The sequence below is a fragment of the Portunus trituberculatus genome, chromosome 29, assembly GCF_017591435.1.
Source record: "Portunus trituberculatus isolate SZX2019 chromosome 29, ASM1759143v1, whole genome shotgun sequence".
Classification (NCBI taxonomy): domain Eukaryota; kingdom Metazoa; phylum Arthropoda; class Malacostraca; order Decapoda; family Portunidae; genus Portunus; species Portunus trituberculatus.
This window is the reverse complement of record NC_059283.1, coordinates 13,258,445-13,270,868: the sequence shown is the minus strand read 5'-3', so window position 1 is coordinate 13,270,868 and position 12,424 is coordinate 13,258,445. Positions and strand designations below refer to the sequence as shown.

Sequence of the window (12,424 nt, the reverse complement as noted above, 5' to 3'; positions counted from 1 at the left end):
GTGATAAGATGGCATTGAATTAAACTTTTCTCCTCATCGCTTATTCCTTAGTTTCAAAGTTTTCTTATTTCACGTCTTATAATAATATACTTTTCATCTTTTTTTTCTGTCTATATCTCTCTTTCTCTCTCTTTCCGATTTCCTTTCTATCTCTCTCTTTCTCTTTCTCTCCCGCTTTTCTGTTCTTTCATTCATCCAATCTTACTTTTTTTTTATCTCTTGGTTTAATTTTTTTTCCTATCAGTTTTGTTTGTTTTATGAATGTTTGTGTTCAGGCTTTTTTTATCATTTTTTTTTTCTTGATTTTGTTTGTCTTGAATTGTGAATTTTGAGTGTCTGTTTTCTTTCCTTCTTTTTTCGCTCTTATTACACTTCTTCCTTCTTCCTCACAAATAGATATCTAGAGGCATGTTGGTGTTTGTTCTTCCTTTGTGTTCCTTTGTTTCTCCTTCTCCTCCTTGTCCTCCTCCTTCTCTTCCTCCTCCTCCTCCTCCTCCTCCTCCTCCTCCTCCTCCTCCTCCTCCTCCTCCTCCTCCTCCTCTTCCTCTTCCTTCCTCTCCACCGTTTCCAGTTTTCCTTCCGTTCCTTCCCACCACAAACAACAACTGAAACAACAACAAAATCAACAAAAACAAGACCAACATCAACAACAACACCAGCACCACCACCACTACCAGCACCACCATCACCATCACCATCGCTACCTCAATCATAAGTTGAGACTCCATTTTACAAAAGCACCTCCCCCCGTGGACGGCTTTGATATCACAAGGTTTCGTCTCCCTCCACCAAAACTCCACATCCACAAGTATTTACAGAATTCCCCTCCAGACCAACTCCTCCACCACTCCTTTGCTAAATATTCCACCCTTTACTCACTTTTTTCTCTATCTTTTTTTTTCCCCTCTGCGTTTACTGCTTTCCCGCCTTCCCGCCTTCCCGCCCTCCCGCCTTCCAGCCTTCCAGCCCTTCCTACCTCCCACTACCCCCATTCCAGTCCCTTTTTTCCCAGATGACATAGTTTTCCCCGGAGTTTGAATTAAAGAACCGAATCGACACGGCGGCGAAATCTCCCGAGCGCGCCGAGTTGTTGATAAGGAGCCGAGACTTCATCCTAATTGTGATGACCAAATCTTTCTGATAATTGAAACTTTCCAGAAACTATAGAACGTGATGGAACGCGCCCTTAGAAGGAGATGGGAGGCAAATTTGCTCTCTCTCTCTCTCTCTCTCTCTCTCTCTCTCTCTCTCTCTCTCTCTCTCTCTCTTACTCGTGCGATAAATATGAAGCCAAAGAAATGAAGAAAACATCTACAAAAGGAGAGAGAGAGAGAGAGAGAGAGAGAGAGAGAGAGAGAGAGAGAGAGAGAGAGAGAGGAGAGGAGAAAATAATCGAAGCAAAACTGAAGACATGAATATATAGCTAGAATGTGGGTTGTTGAGCGAGAGAGAGAGAGAGAGAGAGAGAGAGAGAGAGGATGGGGAGGATGGGTCCCAGAGAGAGAGAGAGAGAGAGAGAGAGTCAGTCAGTGTTGGCCAGGCCGGCGGGAGTGGTGGTAGTGGCGTGACAAGCTCTCCTGCCACACGCTCACTCGCTCACTCTCTCACTGCGGCTCATGTGTTAGGCGACGCTCGTTCACTCATCCCACTCGCTCTCACCTCTTGGAGTAAACACGCGATGGACACATACCTCCTCTTCCTTCTCCTCTTCCTGCTCCTCTTGAAGTCCGAAGATTCCCGGTAATAGCAAGTTTTCCAAGGGTACTTAAGCGCGGCTCCCCCTGTCACATTGCGCCGCCCTTCCTGCTCTTCATGTTACCTGCAGGAGGCGGTGCAGGGGTCCAGCTACCTGTTGCCACGCCCCCAGCCCCCGTGACCTGGTACAAGGCGGTGTAAGGTCACTCCAGATGTACCGCTGTCTGTGACCTTAGTTCCCTCAGGTGTTGCTTTGCTTCAGACACTCTCGCAGGTAAACGTGATTTGCATTTTTGGTTTGAGTTTTGATTCTGGCGTGGTTTAGCAGTTTGTGTCTCCCGTGTGTGTGTGTGTGTGTGTGTGTGTGTGTGTGTGTGTGTGTGTGTGTGTGTGTGTTTCTCTTTTTATTTTGTGTTTTGAGATAATACAAGTTCTCTCTCTCTCTCTCTCTCTCTCTCTCTCTCTCTCTCTCTCTCTCTCTCTCTCTCTCTCTCTCTCTCTCTCTCTCTCTCTCTCTCTCTCTCTCTCTCTCTCTCTCTCTATATTTGCTCTCTTCTTTCATATCTCTTCTCTCTCTCTCTCTCTAATCTCAAATCTCTCTCTCTCTCTCTCTCTCTCTCTCTCTCTCTCTCTCTCTCTCTCTCTCTCTCTCTCTCTCTCTCTCTCTCTCTCTCTCTCTCTAAGAAGCCTGTATCTACTCGTTATGGCGGTTTTATCCTTGTCAAGATCCGAGTTTGGTTTAATTTTTCGGATGCAGAATGACATGTGGGTATTTTTTTTTTCTTGAATGCAATTATTACTCTTTTTTTCTGTTAATGGGAGGCTGGGTATTTTTTTTTCTCCTTTTTTCCTTTTTTTTCTGGCGTGCGTGCGTGCCTCCCTTCGACTCATTAATCAGGAGCGGAATATTTTACCATTTCCTGATTGACTTGGCAGCGAAATATTTGCCCAGGTAATCCAGATATAATTGGCAAGTGTTCTGTGCCTACAATTAAGCTTTTATTTCCCTTTTGTTCTCGTTTTTTTGTAGGTGCTAGTTTTTTTTCCCCTTTCAGATCAATTTCTTTTATCCGACTGTGCATGAAGACAAAGGGAGGATTACTTGTTTATTTGCTTCCTGATGGTGGTTGTGTTGGTGGTTGTGTTGGTGGTGGTGGTGGTGGTGTTGGTGGTGATGGTGGTGGTTGGTGTTATGACTGAGTGACTCACAAGTAACTTTGCTTCACTAAGTCTCTAAGTTTTGCATTTAATCCTCTCAGACTGCCTCAAATTTCTGCTTTTCTCTTCCTTCTTCACCTTTCCAATCCCTTCCTCCTTCTCCCTCCCTTCCTCTCCCTCTCTCTCTCTCTCTCTCTCTCTCCCTCTCTCTCTCTCTCTCTCTCTCTCTCTCTCTCTCTCTCTCTCTCTCTCTCTCTCTCTCTCTCTCTCTCTCTCTCTCTCTCTCTCTCTCTCTCTCTCTCTCCTCTCTTACTCTCTCTTACACTTGTCAACTTTCTCCTGCCTCATTTTTATTGTTTGTTTCTCATATTTCTGTCCGTCTGTCTCTCTCTCTCTCTCTCTCTCTCTCTCTCTCTCTCTCTCTCTCTCTCTCTCTCTCTCTCTCTCTCTCTCTCTCTCTCTCTCTCTCTCTCTCTCTCTCTCTCTCTCTCTCTCTCTCTCTCTCTTTCCATTTTATCTTTCTCATTTCCGTATTTCCTTTTTTTTCTTCCTTATCACTTATTTTCTTCTCGTTCCTTCTATAGCATTCTTTCCTCCATATTTGCTCTTTCCTCTTTCTCCCTTTCTCTTCATATTTCTTCCTCTTATTTCTTCTTTTCCCCCTTCTTTTACATTCTCATCATTCCCATACTTTCTTATTTTCATGCTTTTTTCCCGTTTTTCCTTTCTCTTGTTATATTTCCCTTTCTCTTTTTCTCTTCCCTTCTTTCCTCTTCCACATCTTCCTCTTCCACTCATCTCCCCGACTCTCCCTCTCTCTTTCAGTCCAGTTCTACTTCTCTATCTTCCTCTCCCTTCCTTCCCTTTACATTCTTGCCTTCCTCCTTTCAATCGTGCCCCTTCCTCTCTTCCTTACGGCCCTCTCTTCTCTCCTCCCCTTTCTCTCTTCCCCTTTCCCTCTCCCCTCTCCTCTCCTCCCTTCCCTCCCCAAAGGAATGGGTCTCACACCACTAAGTAGGATTATATGCCAAGTCTCAACACGACAATAGCCTTTCCGAAGCCCAGCGGAGGATTGGGAGGAGGAGGAGGAGGAGGAGGAGGAGGAGGAGGAGGTGGAGGTGGAGGAAGTATACACTGGGAGAAAGAGGAAGTGAAAGACCAGGAAGAGAAGGAGGAGCAAGAGGAAGGATAGGCCATGAAAAGATGAGAATGAAGAGGAAGAGGAAGGGAAGGAGTGTGAGGGAAAGGTGGAAGAGAAGAAATAGGTGGACAAGAAGATTAAGATATGAAGAAGAAGAAGAAGAAGAAGAAGAAGAAGAAGAAGAAGAAGAAGAAGAATCGCACGCCAGAAAAGAGAAAATATACGTATAGGAATGAAAAAATATAAAAAAAAACATAAATAAATAAGAAGGATGAAGTGAACAAGAAGACGAAGAAAAGTATGATGAACACAAGAAAAATGAAGAGAAAAGAAGCGGCAGATGAAGAAACAGAAAAAAAAGAAAAAATAGGTTAAAATGCGTAGATGGTTAACGATATAGAGAAAGAAGAATAAATAGAGAAACATGGAAGAATTGAAGAGGAAAAAGTAAAAGAGAAAAAAAGAAAAAAGTTAAAATGCGTAGATGGTTAACGGTACAGAGGAGAAAGAATAGAAAAACAGAAGAATTGAAGAAAAGCTAAAAGAAAATAAAAAATAAAAAATAAAAATGCGTAGGAAGTTAATGATAAAGAGAAGGAAGAATAGAGAAAAATGAAAGAAATAAGAGAAAAAGCTAAAAGAGAAGAAAAAAAAAAAAACGTAAAAACGCGTATATGATTAACGATACAGAGGAGAAAGAATAAATAGAGAAACATGGAAGAATTGAAGAGGAAAAGGTAAAATATATACCAGGAAAAACAAAAGACGAACAGCGCTGGAACAAAACGCATTGTGGGAAAAGAAATATGGAAATCACGTGGTAAAGTAAACTTCAGATTATTACAAACCAAGAATTACTTTACGAAAAGAGACCGAAGAAAGAAAAACAATGATGGAAAGACTTTGATGCAGCTTATGGCTCGCACTGGCGGTGGTGGTGGTGGTGGTGGTGGTAGTAGTGGTGGCAGCAGCAGTAGTAGTAGTAGTAGTAGTAGCAATAGTAGTAGTAGCCGTATGTTGTTGTACTTACAAATGTGATTATAGTAGTAGTAGTAGTAGTAGTAGTAGTAATACGTAGTAGTAGTGGTAGCAGTATGTTGTATTTATAAAAGTGATTAGTAGTAGTAGTAGTAGTAGTAGTAATGGCAAAAATAACAGTAGCAGTCATCGTTTTTTTTTTTTTTTTTTTTTTTGCCGTTGGTGTTTTTGATGAAGTAGAAATGATACGCAGTAAAAGTAAAAATGAAATTCTCTCTCTCTCTCTCTCTCTCTCTCTCTCTCTCTCTCTCTCTCTCTCTCTCTCTCTCTCTCTCTCTCCTCCAATCACTGTTTACATGGTGAGTGCTTCAAAATGCGCCAGGAAAGGAGCATTGCCACAGGAAATCCTACATTTAATAGCGAGGCAGAATTGTTTGGTACCAGCGAGGCGCCATCTCGACATTTTGGCTCAATTTTTGAAAACCGGGGAGTATTTTGGTCAATGTCTCATAATTTTTACTCCGTCAGTGCTTAATGAACGTGTGTTGTCCTGTTTTGCGGGCGTATTTATGAAGCCAAGCAATATTTACAAGTGAAAGCCCAAGCCAGAGCAGAGAGAGAGAGAGAGAGAGAGAGAGAGAGAGAGAGAGATTTATAGTTGTTCATTAATGTTTTCTTTTTGTAATGTGTTTTTTTTTATATATATTCGTACTATGTATATTGTAAAGAAAAATGTGAAGGCGTTGAATTTTGACATGCATTTTTTTCTTCTTTCTATTACTTTTTTTACGTGTTCATTTATCATTTTTCCCAGGCAGCGTTGTTGTTTTTTTTTTTTCTTTTTTTCTTTTTTCTTTTCCTTTTTCTTCTTCTCGTTCTTGTTCTTGCTTTTCTTTTTTACTTCTTCTTCTTCTTCTTCTTCTTCTTCTTCTTCTTCTTCTTCAGTAGCAGCAGCAGTAGTAGCAGTAGTACTAGTAGTAGCAGTAGTAGTATTAGTAGTAATAATAGTAGTAGTTGTAATAGTAGTAAAAGTAGTAAAAGCAGTAGTAGCAGTAGTTGTAGTTGTGGTGGCAGTAGTATAAGCAGCAGTAGCAACTGTAGTAGTAGCATTAGCAGTAGTAGTAGCAGTAATAATAGTAGTGGTGGTAGCAGCAGTGGTAAGCAGCAGTGGTGGCAGCAGCAGCAGCAGTGGTGGTGGTGGTGGCAGCAGCAGCAGCAGCAGCACAGTTGGTTGCAGTACAGCAGCAGCAGCAGTGGTAGTGGTGCAGTGCAGCAGCAGTGGTGGTGGTGGTGGTGGTGGTAGCAGTGGCAGTGGTGGTGGTGGTGTGGTGGTGGTGGTGGTGGTGGTGTTGTTGTTGTTGTTGTTGTTGTTGTTGTGTTGGTGGCAGTGGTGGTAGTGGTGGTGGTGGTGGTGGTGGTGGTGGTGGCAGTGGCAGCAGAAAATAATGGTGGTGGCAGTGGTGGTGGTGGTGGCAGCGGTGGAATAATGGTGGTGGCAGTGGTGGTGGTGGTGGTGGCGGTGAGAATGGTGGTGGTGGTGGTGGTGGTGGTGGTGGTGGTGGTGGCAGCAGTGAAATGGTGGTGGTGGTGGTGGTGGTGGTGGTGGTGGTGGTGGTGGTGGTGGTGGCAGCAGCAGCAGCAGCAGTGTAGCAGCAGTAGCAGCAGTGAAGCAGCAGTGGTAGCAGCAGCAGTTGGTAGTAGTAGTAGTAGTAGTAGTAGTAGTAGTAGTAGTAGCAACAGTAGTAGTAATAGTGATAGTAGTAGTAGCAGTAGTAGTGGTAGTGGTAGTGGTAGTGGTGGTGGTTGAGGCACTAGTAGTATCATCAATATTACTATTATTCTATCATTATTCTCAATTAGTTCATAATGTTACTGTTTTTTCTTTGTCATTGCTGTTGTTGGTCCTTTCGTCATCACACTGCCTGAAATGGTAAGAAGGAAACAAGTATTAGCGTGAATAGAAATGATTTGGTGGTGTTGGCGATGTTTTTCCTTTTAATGATATTTACTTATGTAGATTGACCTAATTCGGTAGTGGTAGTGATGGTGGCGGTGGTGGCGTGATGGTCCGATGGTGTGATGGTGCGTGGCGGTGATGACGATAGTGGTGATGCGTGTATTGAATGGAAGAGAGTGTTGGTTTGCTCTGTCGAAAGATTATCACCTGAACTCTTTCTGCGCCTGGCTTTGATGCTGAGAACCCAAACACTGCACAGTACCATGTATTTAGTTCAAGCCGCTTACTGTATCGCCCATGTCCTCACAAGCATCTTCCTATTTCTGCTTACATATCTATTATTTCCGCGTATCTTACCTATTTTCATTTATATTTTGTTTTTTTTTAATAGTTTACAGGTCCTCACAAGCATCTACCTATTTCTGCCTACATATCTACCTATTTCCGCGTATCATTATTTTTTCACATATGATTTCTTTGTTGTTTATTTATCAAGGTGACAGTCCTCCGTATGTTGAAGTGATTTGTGAATGTATCGCAGTATTAACCCCTTCAGTACCATGACACGTTTTCATATTGATTCTTCTTACTATTTTGTGGTTTTGTACTGCCTTAGAAACTTATGTTGAGATTAGAATTGTGAAGGCTCTGACTTATTCTTCTGACCTCCATAAATCTTTCCTAATGTAAACAGAATCATCGTCTAATCATGCCCAAAACTCATGGTAAAAATGCGTCCCAGTACTGAAGGGATTAGGGATAAATCAGTGTGGTAGATTTCTAAAGGGTGGATTGGCGCTTACACGCCGTGGTGGTTTGCGCTCGGACCAAAATTTCCCCAGGGGGTGAACGGTGAGTAAAAGCTCGTATTCTTAAAAAATTGTACTCATAAAGCTACATATGTTTTAAGGGTGATTTTTGTGGTTCTGGTGATAAGTTAATATTTCTACCTTATTAAGAGGAGAAACACTTTTAAGCCCTTCAATACTGAGACGCATTTTTACCATGATTTTTTTGGGTATGATTGGACGATTTTATATTTGCATTAGGAAGGGTCCATGGAGTTCAGAAGATTAATGGCCACAGTTTTTACTATTTTTCATTCCCCACATCAATTTCGAAGGCATATAAAATCGCTAAATAGTATCCAGAATGAATATGAAAACGCATCCTGGTACTGAAGGGGTTAAGAACGCCCCTAATCAGCTCTGTGGTCTTAAAATTTTCCACAGACTAAGCGGTGAGAAAAGGTACATAATCTGAAACATTGCTCGAAGTCACACAAGTTTTAGGGACATTTTTTGTGGTTCTAGTTATAGTTTAAGATACTTAACTTATTAACCGAAGAAACACTCGCCTAATCACCTCTGTGTTCTTCAAAATTTTCAGTCTAGGTTGTGAACAAAAAGGTCCATATTCTAGTACACTTTTTCGCCGGACCCTAGTACTTAACCCCTTCAATAATGGGACACATTTTTACCTTGAGATTTGTGTACAGTAAGACCATTTTATTGACATTAGGAAGGTCTGTGGAGGTCTGAAGATTAATTGGTAGTCTTCACTATTGTAATCCCCACACAAGTTTCTGAAGTTGTATTAAATCACCAAATAGTAAGCAGAATGAATGAGGAAACCGTCATGGTACTGAAGAGATTAATGTTACAGGGTTTTAAAGGAAATTTTTGTGGTTCTAGTAATAAGTCAACAATATTTCTACCTTATTAAGAGGAGAAACATTCCTTGAGAACCCTCCTAAACACCTCTGCGGCCTTTAAAATTACCACAGGCTGAGCGATTAACAAATGTCTATATTCTGGAATACCTCTACGTTGTACCATCACTGCTTAAAGTTACACCTGTTTTAAGGATAATTTAGTGGTCCTACACGTGATGAATTAACAAGCTACCTTAACTCAACAGAAAAAAACATTCATGAAAACCTTCTGATAATTTCTGGGGTCTTTCATGTTTGGGGTCACCACTAATTTCTAACCAAATTTTCATCATTAGTACAGTTTTTGGTGCTGAATACGAATATGACATTCATTTTCTCGAGAAATGAAAGACAGTTGCAAAATAGAGCAAATTTAATACGGTGAGTATCGCTGTGTTTTTTGTTTCTATGTTTTAAGGCGTGCCATGTACTCTCTATTTCTTGCGTGTGATTGGGTTACTGAGTTCATGATGTTAGGTTAGGTTAGGTTAGGTTAGGGTTAGGTTAGGTTAGGTTAGGTTAGGTAAGGTAAGATAAGGTTAGGTTAGTTTAGGTTAGGTTAGGTTAACTCACCTCTCTTAGATAATTGTTGAAATCAACTGTAGTAGCGCGACATATCCTCAATTCGTCCTCACAGTATTTAATGCTGGAATACTCTTTTGCCCAGGAATAAATGAAGACGATGATTTTCTTCAATGGAATGGTACTGCCATCAAGCCAAGTGTTTTTTCTCACTGAAACTTTATCACGGCAAGCTCTCTTGTAACACATCCACGATACACTTTCGTTTGTCTTTTTAATTATCATTTGATGTTTCTTTTACACCTTTTCTCTTTTCTATGATATTAAAGTTCTGCAGAAATTTAACAGCGTCTTCTTCGGTCAAAATATTTGTAAATAACCACTGCAAGTTGTAGTTCACATCCATCTTGTCCACGGTCGTCTCAAACGTGCCGCGTGACACCCGACTGTGTATTGTTGCGCCCGTTAATTACTATTGCATGAATTAATGCGCGTCGCAAGGTAGTGCGATTTAAATCCTTTTTTTGTGCAACTATCTTGCATTTCTCGAGAAAATGAATGTCATATTCGTATTCAGCACCAAAAACTGTATTAATGATGAAAATTTGGTTAAAAATTAGTGGCGACCTTCAAACATAAAAGATCCGATTTCTGTGTTCTTCAAAATCCGTGGGCTAAAAAACATCTTAATACACTTCTACGCTGCATCCACATTGCTTAAAGGTACAAGGCCTTAACCCTTTCAGTTCCATGACGGCTGTTCATATCTATTCTGGTTACTATTTGTTGATTTTCTACAGCTTCAGTTACATATGTGAGGGATCTAAATAAGCGAAGATTGTGGCCATTAATCTTCTGATCTCATAGACCCTTCCTAATGTCAATAAAATCGTCTAATTATACACAAAAATCATGTTAAAAAAGGCGTCCCAGTATTGAAGGAGTTAACCCTTTCAATACTAGGACGCATTTTTACGATGAGTTTTAAGAATGTTTAGATTATTATTCTATTTACATTAGGAAGGCTCTATGAAGGCCAAGAGATTAATGACTAGAGTCTTCACTATTTTAATCCCCACGTAAGTTTCTGAAGCTGTATAAAATCACCAAATAGTAAGCAGAATGAATATGAAAACGTGTCATAGTACTGAAAGGATTAAGTCTACTTTTTGTGGTTCTTATAATAAATTAACAAGATGTCTTATCAACCAGAGGAATCCTTGATCTCTCTAATCCTCTCTATGGCTATTAAAGGTAATCGTAGTGAAAGAACAAACCGTTTCTAAATGACCCAGATTATTTTTTTTTTTTTACAGGTTCCAGTATTTGTGATGTGGATTTGTGTCCTTCATATTCCCTAGTAATACATGACTTCAATCCCTAATGATGCGAGTGGTGAGTGGCAGCGGTGGTGGCGGTGGTGGTGGTAGTGGTGGTTTTAATATAGTGGTGATGAGGGTGATGATTGTGGTGGTGATGATAATGGCGACTGATCAAGAGAGAGAGAGAGAGAGAGAGACTGGAACACACACACACACACACACACACACTTTACTCCCTATGCTCACTTCCCTCCCTTCCCAGCCTGCCTCCCCTTGCCTTACCTAAGCCCATTCACTGTTTCAACATCTCTCCCTTCCTCCGGCCCTATTCCCCTTCTCCTTCTCCCTTATACATTTCATGGCCTCTATTTCCCCTTTCATTGTAATGCATTTGCCTTCCTTCAATAAACTTGTGTATTCCATGTATATCTCTGACTGTGACCCCTTCTGTTTGTGAGTTTCTGTCTATTCGTCTCTCTCTCTCTCTCTCTCTCTCTCTCTCTCTCTCTCTCTCTCTCTCTCTCTCTCTCTCTCTCTCTCTCTCTCTCTCTCTCTCTCTCTCTCTCTCTCTCTCTCTCTCTCTCTCTCTCTCTCTCTCTCTCATATTGTCTGTTTATCGATGTCTTTGTCTTTCTATTTATCTGCATTGTGTGTGTGTGTGTGTGTGTGTGTGTGTGTTACAGTCTCTCTCTCTCTCTCTCTCTCTCTCTCTCTCTCTCTCTCTCTCTCTCTCTCTCTCTCTCTCTCTCTCTCTCTCTCTCTCTCTCTCTCTCTCTCTCTCTCATTCACCCTCTAAACAGCACATCCCGTCCAGGCCACAGATCGGAAAGTAATTCACACACGAGAACTGATTAGCATTTTGTACTTACCACGAGGCCCTGAACTGGCGCACGTGACCCTAACACCTCCCTAACGCCCTTCGTAACGCCCTTCCTAACACCCAGCTCACTAACGTTACCGGACGCGAGAATAAACTACTAGTGATGATTTGCCCGGATGAAAATTAAAGTTGATTCAGCGTATGGCCGTGACTCAATGATGTCGCTCTCTGTCTGTCTGTCTGTGTGTCTGTCTGTACGCTGGTCTTCCGTGCGTCTCTCGTCCCCTCGCCTCTTTGTTCCTCTTAGCCGTTCCTCTCGCTTGTGTTTCTCTTCTTCCTTCTCTTCCTCCTCCTCCTCCTCCTTCTGGTTCTGTTCCTGCTTCTTCTGCTGCTTCTGTTAGGGGAAAGGAAGGAAGATGTTTGGGTATGTGTGTGTGTGTGTGTGTGTGTGTCTAATTCACTCGGTCGTCTGCTGGTCACCCAGCCAGTCTTCCCATTACGGAGCGAGATCAGAGCTCATAGACCGATCTTCGGGTAGGACTGAGACCACAACACACTCCACACACCGGGAAAGCGAGGCCACAACCCCTCGAGTTACATCCCGTACCTATTTACTGCTAGGTAAGAGGCTTGCCCATTTGCCTCGCCGCACCGGGACTCGAACCCGGCCCTCTCGATTGTGAGTCGAGCGTGCTAACCACTACACTACGCGGTGTGTGTGTGTGTGTGTGTGTGTGTGTGTGTGTGTGTGTGTGTGTGTGTGTGTGTGTGTGTGTGTGTGTGTGTGTGTGTGTGTGTGTGTGTTTCACTGTTTGATCTGCTGCAGTCTCTGACGAGACAGCCAGTAGTTACCCTACGAAACGAGCTCAGAGCTCATTATTTCCGATCTTCGGATAGGCCTGAGACCAGGCACACACCACACACCGGGACAACAAGGTCACAACTCCTCGATTTACATCCCGTACCTACTCACTGCTAGGTGAACAGGGGCTACACGTGAAAGGAGACACACCCAAATATCTCCACCCGGCCGGGGAATCGAACCCCGGTCCTCTGGCTTGTGAAGCCAGCGCTCTAACCACTGAGCTACCGGTCGTGTGTGTGTGTGTGTGTGTGT

The 12,424-nt window shown here is 42.3% G+C and overlaps 1 protein-coding gene across 3 annotated transcripts in view; it reads left to right on the top strand.

Moving 5' to 3' along the window:
• The first annotated feature begins 1,534 nt into the window (after window positions 1-1,534).
• The window catches only part of LOC123510611, a 29,764-nt gene continuing 18,874 nt past the window's right edge, over window positions 1,535-12,424 (top strand). For all 3 annotated transcript variants that reach the window (XM_045265894.1, XM_045265892.1, XM_045265893.1), the window contains exon 1: window positions 1,535-1,969. The gene's annotated coding sequence lies outside the window, so the exon portion shown is untranslated. The remainder of the gene's footprint in view (window positions 1,970-12,424) is intronic.